Consider the following 14,792-nt stretch of genomic DNA (forward strand, 5'->3'; position numbering starts at 1 on the left):
ATGCCATGTGAGAGAAATAACCTATTACAATGACAATTTTGTGGAAAAAATTAAAATAAATCTTCATTTTGCAAAGAATTGTGGGAAAAAATTACAACATCAAAAAGCTCACCATGCCTCTTACTAAATACCTTGGAATGTCTACTTTCCAAAAAGGGGTCATTTGGGGGGTATTTGTACTTTCCTGACTTGTTCGGGTCACAAGAAATGAGATAGGCCACCAGTACATCAGATGTGATCAATTTTGTGTGATTCGCATCACAGCTTGTAGACTCTCTAACTTTCACAACAACCAAATAATATCCACAAATTTGGGTTATTTTTACCAAAGCTATGTAGCAGTATAAAATTGTGGCCAAAATTTATGAAGAAAAATTAATACTTTGCAAAATTTTATCACAGAAACAAAGAAAAATGCCGTTGTTTTTCTTTCTATAGCGCAAAAAATAAAAAACCCAGAAGGTGATCAAATACCACCAAAAGAAAGCTCTATTTGTGGGGGAAAAAAAAAAAAAGACAAAAAAAATCATTTGGGTACAGTGTTGCATGACTGAGTAATTGTCATTCAAAGTGTGAGCACCAAAAGCTGAAAATTGGTCTGGGCAGAAGGGGGGTTTAAGTGCCCAGTAGGCAAGTGGTTAAACATAGATCAAAATTAGGAGATCGGCTCACCAATACAACCAGTAGCGATAGGTCAACAGGGCCCACCAATTCCCCCAGCGGCGAATGCGGGGGGAGTATACAGGACTGGCTCTGGTATCAAGAGAGTGGAATATTGGAGAAAAATAAAAATAAAAAATGTAATTGTTAAATACTAAACTTCATCCAAAATAAAATAAGTTTTGCCTATAGTTTTTCTTTAAAGTGGATGTAAACCCACCACTCATGATTTTAAATTACTGCCATCATACTAAAGTATACATGCCCCTGCATGTATCGCTACCGGTTAAAAGTCACCCCCTTCTTCACACGGAGCCCCGCAAACTCCTGATCTGATGGGTGGGTCTATGCTTCGGCACTCTGTGGGCGGAGTCGTGACGTCACTAGACACCCGCCCACCTCTACACTCCCTTTGGCCAGCCAGCGTCGTAAGGACGAACCTTGTGCTTGTTATGATGAGAAGTGTGTGCACAGGGGACACAGAGCGCGTTCTGGGCAGAAGCAGAACGCGCTCACGACCCCCTGTGACTCCAGGACTTCCCTTACCTGGGTAAATGGCTATTTATATTAGGAGCTGCTCGTTATAAAGGCGGAGGAGGGGAGAGGAGGGGAGAGGAGAATTGAGGTGAATTGTGAACTTTTTACACAGGATGTGCCCGTCTCAGGCTAGTGCACGAGATATGTAAATCACCCATCACTCACAGCAAGGGGGAGGTTTTGACAAAGTTTTCCGCACTTTGTCAAGAATTCTCTGACTGAACAATAAAAGAGGATTTCTCAGAGAAGGTGTAACTCTGTGTGACAAGACTGGGCTCAAATGGTAGGAAATCTTATTCTCTACATCATGGGTCTTCAAACTACGGCCCTCCAGTTGTTCAGGAACTACAATTCCCATCATGCCTAGTCATGTCTGTGAATGTCAGAGTTTTACAATGCCTCATGGGATGTGTAGTTTTACAACAGCTGGAGGGCCGTAGTTTGAGGATCCCTGCTCTACATTATGACATCAAAAAAAAAAAAAAAATATATATATATATATATATATAATTTTTTTTTTTTTTTTTGAGTTTACATCCACTTTAAATATGAATTATAATAGATCTCCAGGAGGGCCAGTGGATGACAAAAATAATTTGTAAAGACTTACAGAGTTTAGAGCAGCGATGTCCTCTGGGTGGATCTCATGGCGGAGGGCGAGCGGCTAAAGGGAACATGAAGTCTGCAGTTGCCCGTCCTCTTCTGGAGTGATAGACTCCAAGCCAGTACTTGGGTAGAAAGGAGCCTCTCCTCACCTGCTCACCAAAAGTGACGAGGAAGGCAATGGAGGCATCCACAGGGCTCCTTTGGATGTAAGAGGGAGGGTATAAAGTAATTAAATATAAACAAATTGGCGATACGGAATAAAAAAAAAAAATATTGGGTAAAAAAAATGTATATATATATATATATATATATATATATATATATATATATACACACACACACATACATACATACATACATACATACATACATACACACACACACAAACACACACACACACACATATATATATATACACACACACACACACACAGCATAACAAAGGGTCACGTTCTCCAATGCAAATAAAAACTTTACTGAATCTTCAGGTCAAAGTTGTCAGATCATATACATCAATAGCACCTACTGTATACAGTTGCGAGCATTCCCTGCTCTTCCTCAGGCTGTATGGCTTTGTGCGAGCATTCTACAAACACCTCCCTCTTTTATACAGGTGGAGGTTATCCCACAGGTGTGTCCCGTGCTTCCAAAATCGAAAAGCACATGGAAAGAATTAAGCCCATGTTGAGTGTATCCTTGTTTCCTACCTATTACCACCAAAATGGTTCTGACACAAAAGTAAATATTTAACCACTTAAGGACCACGTCACACCGATGTACGTCAGCAGAATGGCATGGCTGGGCACAATCATGTACCTTTACGTTGCTTTGTAAGTGCCCAGCCATGGGTCGGGAGCGTGCCACCGGCAGCGCGCTCCCGACCCGGTCCTGAGCTCTGTGTCCATGGCCCACGCCCCCCTACAATAAAAAAAACAAAAAACAAAACACCCCACATAAAATGTCATACATAACACCTACACCACCCCCCTAGTGGTTAAATAGCACCGATTGACAATGGTTCCAGAAATGTGTCAAAAATGTCCAATGTGTCCGCCATAATGTCACAGTCACATTGTCAAAGTCTCCATTACTAGTAAAAAAAAAAAAAAAAGATTAATAAAAATGCTATAAAAATATCCCCTATTTTGTAAACGCTATAACTTTTGGCCAAACCAATCAATAATCGCTAATTGCAAAAATATGTAGAAGAATATGTATTGGCCTAAACTGAGGAAAAAAAAAAGTTAGTTTTTTTTTTTTAAATATTTTTTGGGGATATTTATTATAGCAAAAAGTAAAAAAGTAAATTGGCGCTCTATTTTTGTTTATAGCACAAAAAATAAAAACCGCAGAGGTGATCAAATACCACCAAAAGAAAGCTCTATTTGTGGGAAAAAAAAAAAAAAAAAGGATGCCAGTTTTGTTTGGGAGCCGCATCGCACGCCGCGCAAGTGTCAGTTAAAGCGACGCAGTGCCGAATCGCAAAAAGGGGCCTGGTCCTTTGGCTTCAAATTGGTCCGGGGCTTAAGTGGTTAAACTGCAACATGGTGTCAGAAAAAAAATATATACAGGCAATAAATGCCTAAATAAGCCAAATAGGTGAGAAAGAGATGGATGCAACATTTCAACTCATGATGTCCTAATTATGCATCAGTAATAAGTATAACAAATTTTTCATTAATACATGCATAAAAATGAAATTAACATATAATCCACAACTTCCAATCATGATTTAATATCTTCATCCTTGTTCGATTGTAAAAATCACACCGTTCTCATATCTGTCAAGATGCAATTTTAGCTGAAAAAGGCAATAATAAAAAAAAAAGAATCACTAACCATGTCATCATTAAAATAAGTAAAAATCGTAGTCCCTTTTGATTCCATCTGGGTGGGGGGATCGTAACCTATTAATCCACCAAGCCTCTCGCTGTCTGAGTCTCAAACTTTCACTATCACCCCCTCTTCTTGTCAGGGGGAACCTCCTCAAGCACCATAAACCTTAAGTCTGACTCCTGGTGTCCTTTCTCTAAAAAATGTCTTGAAACTGGAAACCCTGGGTTTTTCAATCTTATGGTGCTGCGATACTGTGCGATTTGGTCTTTTATCTTCTGAGTAGTCTCATCGACATACAATAATACCCATCCAGGCGTTTGAAATACATACATACATACATACCTCAAATTGTTGAAAAATCGGACAGGATATAACCCTCTCTTACTCTATCAAAAATAAAAAGTCCTATAGTTCTCCTTCAAAACTGGGTGAGGAATAGGGATGGCCGAACTGTTCGCCCGGTGGTCGGTTTGCGGCGAATTTTGTATGTTTGCGATTAGCCCAGATCGGCAGACTATTGCTGCTGTTTGCCCGGCGGACATGTGTTTACAGTGTGAAAGAACTTTGACCCATGATGACACATCCATCATGGGGTACAGGACAGCCAATTGAGACATTTCAGCACATGGACAATTGGACATTCCCCCTACCTTATAAATAGACCTGATCTGGCGGCCATTTTACATTCTGTCTTATGTCAGTGTAGGGACAGGACACTGTGTGGAGCAGGGAGAGACTGTAGTGACACAAATCGCTAGCTATTAGGTCCACAAAAGTCCTTTTAAGGACTGGTATAGGTGTAGTACAGTATATAGGGTTCAGTGCACTGCTGTGCTGGCGATTGCAGCAGCCTGTCTTTTGTCAGTGTAGGGACAGGACGCTGTGTGCAGCAGGGACAGTCAGTTTAATCACTAGCTAGCTATTACTATTAGGTCCACAAAGGTCCTTTTAAAGGACTGGTATAAGTGTACAGTATATAGGGTTCTGGTGCACTGCTGTGCTGGTGATTGCTGAGTGCACTGCTGACTGATTCTGCAGCTGTCTTTTGTCAGTGTAGGGACAGGATGCTGTGTGGAGCAGGGACAGTCAGTTTAATCACTAGCTATTACTATTAGGTCCACAAAGGCCCTTGTTCCCTGCAGCTGCCTTATCAGTGTTGGGACTGAGGGACAGTCTGCAAAATCAATAGCTACTAGGTCCACAAAAGGTCCTTGTAAGGACTGGTATAGGTGTACAATATATAGGGTGCTGGTGCAGGGCTGTGCTGCAGATTACTGCCCTATTCTGCAGCTGTCTTTTATCAGTGTAGAGACTGAGGGACAGTCTGCAAATCACTAGCTATTACGTCCACAAAAGGTCCTTTTAAGGACTGGTATAGGTGTACTATTTGGTGTGCAGTATATAGTGGTGTAATACACATATAAAATACTTGCACATATAGAAAGCATAGTATAGTGCGTTTCCACTGTGCAGCATTGTGACTGCTGAGCGGTTCTGCAGCAATACTACAAAGAGTGACAAAAAAAAAAAAAAAAAAAGGTATTATAACTGGTATGATAGACCAGTGGCCCCCAAAAATGACAGATTGAAGCGGGGTGTTATATACCTTCTTCCACATACATACTGCACTTCTCTAGAGACTTTTGTCACAGGGTCATTTAAAAAATATGACAGGCAGAGGAAGAGGCAGGCCCTTCCGTAGGGATGGTAGGGGTAGGGCAGGAGCAACAGGCTTGAGCCAAAGTGGCAATTTGCAGGAGGTGCGTGAGATTATGTCAAAGGACGCACCAGACTTGGTTGAGTGGCTCACTCAGCCTTACTCTTCTGCAACCTCCTCATCCACTCGATCTGCACCCTCTTCTTCACTCTCTGCTATGTGCACCCCCAAAGACACTATCACCAACAACACCACCACCACATACCTTCCGCTTGAGTCACAGGAATTATTTTCCGATCCATATCAAGACATTTCTGATGCGCAGCCATTCTTGGCATTGGATCAGTAAGAGGAGGTAGCAACAACCGCCGCTCAGTAGTCTGACAACAGTACCCAGATCACCCCAAGGAGGAGGTTGGTCCCCGGTGTTGCTGCCTACTCCGAGATCTCTAATTATAGCGGTGGGGAAGGTGACATCGAAGATGACGTGTCTAGTGATGTCAGGTGGGTGCCCACAAGAGAGGAAGAGGAGGGGAATTCAGAGGGAGATATGGACCAGCAGATAGGGAGGAGAAGCATGCGGAACTTAGATTGCAGGAGGGACAAATCAGACTGCGAATGCATCAGAATGTATCAGGAGCGAGGCATCAACCATGTACGGTCACATCTGGCACTCCCAGGACACCGGCACATGGCTCTGCAGTGTGGGCTTTTTTTTTAACGCGTCCGCTGCTGACAATAGTGTTGCCATCTGCAATCTTTGCAGTCAACGCATTAGTCGCGGTAAGCCCAACACTCACCTAGGGACGACCGCCTTAAGAAGGCACATGAGCTGCCATCACCGAGCCCAGTGGGAGCAACGGAACCCACAAAGCCACACTACAGGCTCTCACCGTCCAGCCTTGTCTTCTACTTCTCCCCTCTCAATTGTCCTCCACTCCACCTTCCATCACGCCATCCTCACGTTTTCCTGCAAAAAGGCAGGCTTCCGTGGGCCTAATGTTCAAGCGTAAAAAAAATAAAAAAAATGATGACGCCGGATAACCCTCTTGCCGAACGGTTGACGGCTGGCTTGTCAGAATTGATAGCCCACCAACTACTGCCATATAAACTGGTGGACTTGGAGGCCTTTCGAAAATTGGTGGCCCTGTGTCCTGTCCGCCGGCCTCTGGCCACCCCCTGTGTCCTGTCCGCCGGCCTCTGGCCACCCCCTGTGTCCTGTCCGCCGGCCTCTGGCCACCTCTTCTTTTTTTTTATGTCTGCAGTCTCTGAGGGGGGAGTCTGGAGAGGAGTCAAGAGTGAGAGTGACACCAGGATGGGGGTCATGGAAGAGGTCAGACATGTGTGGACTGTGGAAAGGAGACTATGGAAAAATCCAGAGCCACTAACCTGGAGTCTGACTGAGCCCTGCATGATGCACCTGAGAGGCGGTCAGTGACAGCGTCAGGCAGTCTGGAGAGGGGGGGTCATTGATGTAAGGGGGGGGGGGAGTGAATGCAATAATGTAAGGGCTCTGGTGACCAGAGCCCCCCCCCCCCCCCCCCCTTATATCAGAGTTGCCCCTTGGATCATGATCTGCAGCATTCCCCTTAACATCAGAGTTCCCCATCACTGAAAGAGGGAATCCTGCACACCCTGCTATATGGTGGATCTCTGTGCTGGCTGGGTTATATTAATCTGATCTGTATGTAACTTGCAAAATATGTTTTTTGACTTTTGTGCTTAAACTTTTTAACTTGAACACATTGCTAATTGCACTAGCTACTTGTTTATAGATTTGCATAGCTCCCAACTGTCCCTGATATGGAGCAATGTCCCTCTGTACCTCATTCCTTCTCATTGGTCCCTCATTTTGGTCTATCTATATAAAATGTATTTTATCTATTGTAAACTTTGGGGATACTAGCTCCGCAGGACAAAGTGCATAAACTGTTCAAATAGGGTTGCCACCTGTCCGGGATTCACCCAGACAGTACGGGTTTTGAAACATGTGCCCGGGTCTCTGACCACCTGAGACCCGGGCACATTATTCATTTCAGACCCGTCAGTCAGTGGCTCCCTTCCGGCCCGGCCGTGTCTCCTCAAGTTCGGGGTCCGCAGCGGCGTAGCACTTATTAATTTCTGCTCCTGTTTAGCTGTCTGAGACTCTGAGTACAGGACGGGAGTCGGGACATAGAGGCAGAGGCGGAGCCTCCATGGTGCTCTCCTCCAATCCCCTGGCTGGCTGCAGAAGGGACAAGGAGGTGGGCGGAGCCTCCATGGTGCTCTCCTCCAATCCTCTGGCTGTAGAAGGGACAAGGAGGTGGGCGGAGTCTCCCCATTCCCTGCTGCTCTGGAATGTGTGCAGAGATTGTGCTGGGACTGCAGCCAAGCTTGTAAGGTAAGTTTTTTCATTGTCAGGTTTTCAAAGTACTCTCACCTCTCCTCCCCCCCACCATATGCCCCCCTCCCCCCACCATACATACATCCCTCCCCCCACCATACACACACCCCTCCCCCACCATACATACACCCCCTCACCCCACCATACACTATACACACACCCCTCTGCCCTACTGACACCGTCCTCTGCCCGCCCTACCGACACCGTCCACTGCTCCACTGCTCCACTGACACCATTTACTGCCCTACTGACACCATTTACTGCCTTACTGACATTGTCTACTGCCTGCCCTACTGACACTTTCCACTGCTCTACTGACACCATTTACTGCTCTATTGACAACGTCCACTGCTCTACTGACACCATTTACTGCCCTACTGACACTGTCTACTGCCTGCCCTACTGACACTGTCTACTGCCTGCCCTACTGACACCGTCCGCTGCTCTACTGACACCATTTACTGCCCTACTGACACCGTCTACTGCCTGCCCTACTGACACCGTCTGCTGTTCTACTGACACCATTTACTGCCCTACTGACACCGTCTACTGCCTGCCCTACTGACACTTTCCACTGCTCTACTGACACCATCCACTGCCCTACTGACACCATTTACTGCCTTACTGACACCATCCGATTCCCTACTGACACCATTTACTGCCCTATTGACACCATTTACTGCTCTATTGGCTGACAGTGTCCACTTTTAAGGTAGGCTATTTTCACTGACATTTCTTTTATTAATCGAATCATATTTTATGGGTACACAAAATGGTTTTGTTTTATTTAATCATGCCCCTTTAAGTCCCCCCACTTTTAATGCAATTTGGCTATAGCAAATGTTCACTGTAGCACACTTCATTACTACTCTTTTTGGGTAACCCAAGGTATTTTCCAATCCTATAGCGTGTAGTACAAAAAAATTGCCATGCACCGTGAAAATGTTCGGGTTTGGCTTGAAGAAAAGGTGGCAACCCTACATTCAAAGGTGAAACCAAAAAGACTTTTATTTATAATTAAATCAAAAATAAGGCTTTCTTCAGCACACAGATCAAAACATAAATTAAAGTCCGCTTATCTTCAGCACAAAAAAACAAGAATTAAAGAAAACACCTACAGTTCTGTAGCCGGGTCTTCACCCCAAAGTTTTCAGAGTCCTTATAGAAATCTTTTGCAGCCCCCAAAACAACAACACAACAGCTCACCAGACAGATGTTCATCTCCAACTCCTCCTCCTCACCACCACCTCTTCACTAGTTCCTGTCTTATAGGCTGTCTGTCTTCTTGGAGGCCTTTAACCCCCTGTGTGCCGAATCCCTGTGGTCAGGGATGGAGGCTCTTTCCTACCCAAATGTCACTTCAGAGCCCCCCCAAATTCCGGGTCCCAACTATCTCTCTCCTAATATAGATAGGACCGAGAGTCAGTCCTCTCCTGATGACTATACCCGGAATTTAAGGGTTTGTTAGGGCTCCTGCGCTGTAAACGGTGGTTAGTCTAATTAACTGGATGCAGCAAGCACTTGCATGAGACACACTCTCACGTGAGTTAAAATAGTAAAAAAGGAGAGTGCTGCGCTACCAAAGTGAAAAAAAGTGGTAAAAAACTGTGATGAAAAACCTTTCTCCACAAATTTAATAAATGTACCCTTATAGTACGTAATCTAATCGAATATACTCGGGACTAGCCAATATATGTATATCTAAAAGCCAAGGCAAATAAATATCAGCTTATTAGTGAAGTGCCCAAACAACATATATTAATCGTGACTTAGTCCAATATCAGGAGGACTAACCCCCACTAGAGTGCTCAAGTGTATATATAAAAATTGCTCAAGTGTATATATGAAAAATCGCATAACCAATGTATATATGCATAAACAATTAACGAAATATCATACGTGATAAAATGTAAAGGTGATCAAACACATTAAAGAGGGATTCCACCTAAAAAAAAAAATATTAAAAGCCAGCAGCTATAAATACTACAGCTGCTGACTTTTAATAAATGGACACTCACCTGTCCCGGGGTCCAGCGATGCCGGCAGGCGAGGCCGATCGATCGCTCGGCTCTCGGCTGCTGCCGCCACCATTCTAGGTGAGGGAATCAGGAAGTGAAGCGAATCGGCTTCACTTCCCGGTTCCCTACTGCGCATGCGCGAGTCGCGCAGCACAATAGGAATTCCCCGCGCTGTCACTGGGACCGGTGTGTGTCCCAGCAGACAGCGCGGCAGGACAGGATATGACATAGACTCCCACGGGAGTCTATGCCCGGAAGTGGGTGTAAATACCTGTCTTTGACAGGTATCTCCACCCCCCCCTGTAAGGTGCCAATTGTGACACCGGAGGGGGGGAGGGTTCCGATTAGCGGAGGTTCCACTTTAGGGTGGAACCCCGCTTTAAAGTGCTAAGTGCATATGATGAACAAAACAGAAAAAAAGCAAACAAAAAACACACAATAATCCAACTAGGTGAAAATTGTAGTGAAGGTATCAAATGCAGTAATAAAGTGACTTGGTGCTTGCAACGTGCAGAAAAAAATACCGGTTACCATGTGAAAGTAGCCAAATGCCGCATACACGCGATCGGAATTCTCATCGGTAAAGCCTTGGATGGTTTTTCCGACGGAATTCCGCTCAAGCTTGTGTTGCCTACACACGGTCACACCAAATTCCGACTGTCAAGAGCGTGGTGACGTACAACACTAAGACGAGCCGCGAAAATTAAGTTCATTGCTTCTGAGCATGCGTCGAAATTGTTTCCGAGCATGCGTTGGAATTTTGCGCTTCGGGATTGACACAGATGATCGGAATTTCCGATAGAAACTTTTTCCGTCTGAAAAATTGAGAACCTGCTCTCAATCTTTTGCTGGCTGAAATTTCGGCCACCAAAAGTCCGATGGAGCGTACACATGGTCACATTTTCTCTCATCCGTCTTTTGCTGGCCGAAATTCTGACCGTGTGTACGCGGCATTACTCTATCCAAAATGAAAAAAAAAAAATGATTCCTATAGTTCTGCTGTAAACATGAAATGTAATAGATCTCGGGGAGGGCCAGTGGATGAGTAAAGCAGAATACAGAAGAAAATGCTGACAGTAAAAATAATTTCTAAAGAAAGACTTACAGAGTTTAGAGCAGCGATGTCCTCTGGATGGGTCTCATGGCGGAGGGCGAGCCGTTGTTTGCGCGGGTAAAAAGGAACGTGAAGTCTGCAGCTGCCCGTCCCTTCCCGTAGTGACATTCTACAGCACGTACTTACATAAAAACCAGTCTAACTTGCTCTGCTCAGTTCTCATGTTCACTGACAGTGATGAGGAAGACAATGGAGGCATCCCCAGGGCTCCTTTAGATGTCGGACTCTAGGGCCTCATTGCCCATTTCCTACTGCGCATGCGCAAGACGCGCGGTGCTCTGTGAATGGCCGGCTGTGTTGTGGGACACACACAGTTCCCAGAACAGAGCGCGCCCCATTCCCCAGAAGACAACACGAGGAGAAGAATGAAGATCACCGCAGTGCTGGAAGTTGCAGATTAAGATGATCTGCCTAGCAACATTTCTGGTAAGTAAAAAAAAAAATATATATCTTTTTTTTTCCTTTTCTTTTTTTTTTTTTTTTTTTTCTCTTTAGGAACATTTTGATGTAATTTATTGTTTTTGTGTGGCCCTCCGCTTTAACAACATTTATGTGTGTATTTATGTGTGTATAGCACATATAATCATATGAGCATGTACTCTCTCCATTGACTAGAATATTAATTTAAATTGAAGCCACTAGAATAATTGTACACACACCTTTAGGCGCATTTTCCTGCACTTACATAAATTATGCTAATAAGCTTCTCTCCAAATGCAGCTTTTGGGTGATTTCTATTTTTTATGCCCCCTGAACACTGAGCACAAATAAGCGCATTAATGTTTGCAGCTTCATGACCACATGAAATAACACACAGCTACTTTCATGGGCATAAAAAAAAAAATGCCAAATGCCCCCAACAGCTGTATTTTCTCTGCCCGTGTGCATGAAGCTGACAACTACACCAGAAAGGCAATGACACGTCTCCGGAACTCCTTTAGCTGTGAATGCCCAGATAGCTCCTTGAGAGGGACAAAATAGTCAAAGAGGCATCCACAGGGCTCCCTTGGATGTAAGGGGGAGGGTATAAACTAATAATATATAAACACATTGGTGGGATGGAATAAACAATATATACATACACTATATTGTCACACACATGAACTTTAATGGCATCCCAGTCTTAGTCCATAGGGATCAATATTGAGTTGGCCCGCCCTTTGCAGCTATAACAGCTTCAACTCTTCTGGGAAGGCCATCCACAAGGTTTAGGAGTGTGTCTATGGGAATGTTTGACCATTCTTCCAGAAGAGCATTTGTGAGGTCAGGCACTGATGTTGGACGAGAAGGCCTGGCTCACAGTCTCCGCTCTAATTCATCCCAAAGGTGTTCTATTAGGTTCCCATAGACACACTGCTAAAATTTGTGGACGGCCTTCCCAGAAGGGTTGAAGCTGTTATAGTTGCAAAGGGTGGGCCAACTCAATATTGAACCCTACGGACTAAGACTGGGATGTCATATGTGCGTGTAAAGGCAGGCGTCTCAAAAATCGCTTGTCTCCCCCCTGTCCTGACCTGCCAGGCTTCATAAGGGTCTGGTAGAGATTTTTTTGGGGGTGGTGTTTATTTTTTCTGGCCTTAAAATTGATATCAGACATGAAGGGCCTTGTATGGATTTCGGGGGGGACCCCCCATGCCATTTTTATTATTTATTTGGTGCAGAGTTCCCCTTAATATCCATACCAACCCCAAAGGGCCTGTTATGGACTGGGGGGGATCCCATGATTTTATCTATATTGCTGGGATCCGACAATACATTACAGCTGCAAGCAGTTTTAAATGATCTTTTTACCTTTAGAAATGTCATTTTGCTACATCCTGATTGGAGATGACAGGACTGACCGCCACAGCTAAACTGTAGGGCCTACTGCGCCGTTGGCCCCGAAGGGCCCACTTGTGCACAGAGTGGGGACAAATGGGGACCTGCCCATGACACGTCTCTTGGACCCACCACCTAACCACAGACAGAGGCTGCTTGGTGACAAAGCATCTGATCAAACCAAGATCAGTTGCAAATTCAGAATTTGGTTTCAGAATACTTTACTAATCCCAAAGAGAAACAACAGTCACCCATGGGACTTTAAATGAAGTGTTCATGATGATCAAAAGGTAAAAAAATATATGAGTAACAAAGTTTATTTGAATAGTAACAATATCATCCAACACAGGCCATGAGATGGATGACAGATTCGTAAAAACAGCAACATAGCATAATAGTCCTCTAAACATTGATATAATAATATACCATCACAAAGTATTAATAGTACATATATACATGATACATCTCTAACCCAACATGTTTCACAAGCTTTCCTCGCTTCTTCAGTGGCTGATGTGCATATTTGATGTCTGTAAAAACAAGTAAAGTACATCTTGGAGTATAGGTAATGGTTTGGACAAGAGCATGAAGGCTGAACAGATCATCTCATATTTACTTCTCAGACGACTGGCTTCAAAGGCTGATCCCAAGCAAGGGTCAGCGGAGGACATCTCCCCCGGGAGCTGAAGGGATGGAGACCACAGCATGGAGGACCGAGGCCAGACGTAGGGCAGGCATGGCAGAGATTTGAAAAAGAAAGTGCGGACCCAAACATCTCCCATAAATCTTGCAGGGTGTACTCCTCACTGTATAAGATATATGAGTATAAGTATGTATGTAAATCTGAGAGGGCTAAGATAGATAAAATAGCAATGTCCTAAGAGTATAAGGTTATGTACTTGGTGCAAGGTATTCAGAGGTGTCCTGCAGAGCATGGGGGGAGATGGTGTGAAGTGAAAAAAAGAGAAAGAAAAAAAGAAATGTAGAAAAGCAGTGAAGAAGAAGTAAGAAGTGAAATAGAGAAATGTAGCAAAATAAAAAAGTAAGAGGTGAAAATGAGTAAGCTGATGTATAACAAAAAAACTAAGAAAATAGGGGAGATAATTTTTTACTAATCCCACAGGGAAATTATTTACATTCAATAACAACAACACAAAATCACAATAACAAACAGAAACAAGACACAATAATAACAAAAACATTACAAACGAGAAGAAGCTATTATATACAGTAACCATGAATTAAGATAAACAGATTATAACTAAATTAGCACTATACTGTAATAATCATACCATCCTATTTAAAGTGGAGGGCCACCCTGAAAAACAAAAAAAAATTTTTTTTTTTTTTTACTTACCAGAAATGCCTGTTGTTAGGCACATTATCCTAATCTTCCTCTTCCTCCTCCGCGGAGATCTTCTGTCTTCTCTCTTCGTCGCGGCATCTTCTGGGTAATGGGTTGCGCTGTGTTCTGGGAACTGTGTGTTCCAGAACACAGCGCGTCCCATTCAGAAAGTGCTGCGGGACTCGCGCATGCGCAGTAGCTGCGGGACTCGCGCATGCGCAGTAGGAAACGGGCAGTGAAGCCATAAGAGGGAATGGCGGCGCCAGGACCCGAGAGCCGAGGGACGGGTCGGCCTCGGGCGGCCGACATCGCGGGCGCCCTGGACAGGTAAGTGTGTTTATTAAGTCAGCAGCTGCAGTGTTTGCAGCTGCTGACTTTTTTTTTTTTTAAATGGCCCTCCTCTTTAAATACAACATAGAATAATAACACAGAATAGAAAATTAAACTACAAAATGCAAAATTACAACATTTTCTCTAAACATTACCCTAAATATGATTACAAATAATGAACCAAAACTAACATAATATATGACTCAAATATAAGCTGAATCATAAAAATATATAAATCTACCAACCCAAAATAATCAAATTTATATATATATATATATATATATATATATATATATATATATATATATATATATATATAATATAAATGAAATAAATAATGATCAAATAAATTATTAAATTAATAAATATAGAATAAAGTTCATCAATGATATGACTAATTCATCAATGACAAAATTGTCCGTGACAAAAATCCATAGATCAAGTGTACAGCAAAGTGTTGATAGTGACAATCCTCCATCATAAACAAA

At 43.5% G+C, this 14,792-nt stretch overlaps 1 protein-coding gene across 1 annotated transcript in view; it reads right to left on the reverse strand.

Annotated features, from left to right (window-relative positions):
- LOC143925648 (uncharacterized) overlaps positions 1 to 10,918 on the reverse strand; it is a 102,316-nt gene extending 91,398 nt beyond the window's left edge. The window contains 2 exon segments of the mRNA XM_077450114.1: positions 1,808 to 2,001; positions 10,803 to 10,918. The gene's annotated coding sequence lies outside the window, so the exon portion shown is untranslated.
- Positions 10,919 to 14,792: the final 3,874 nt, after the last annotated feature.

Source organism: Lithobates pipiens, unplaced genomic scaffold, assembly GCF_037356315.1.
Source record: "Lithobates pipiens isolate NorthernLeopardFrog02 unplaced genomic scaffold, aLitPip1_a1.2 Scaffold_22, whole genome shotgun sequence".
Classification (NCBI taxonomy): domain Eukaryota; kingdom Metazoa; phylum Chordata; class Amphibia; order Anura; family Ranidae; genus Lithobates; species Lithobates pipiens.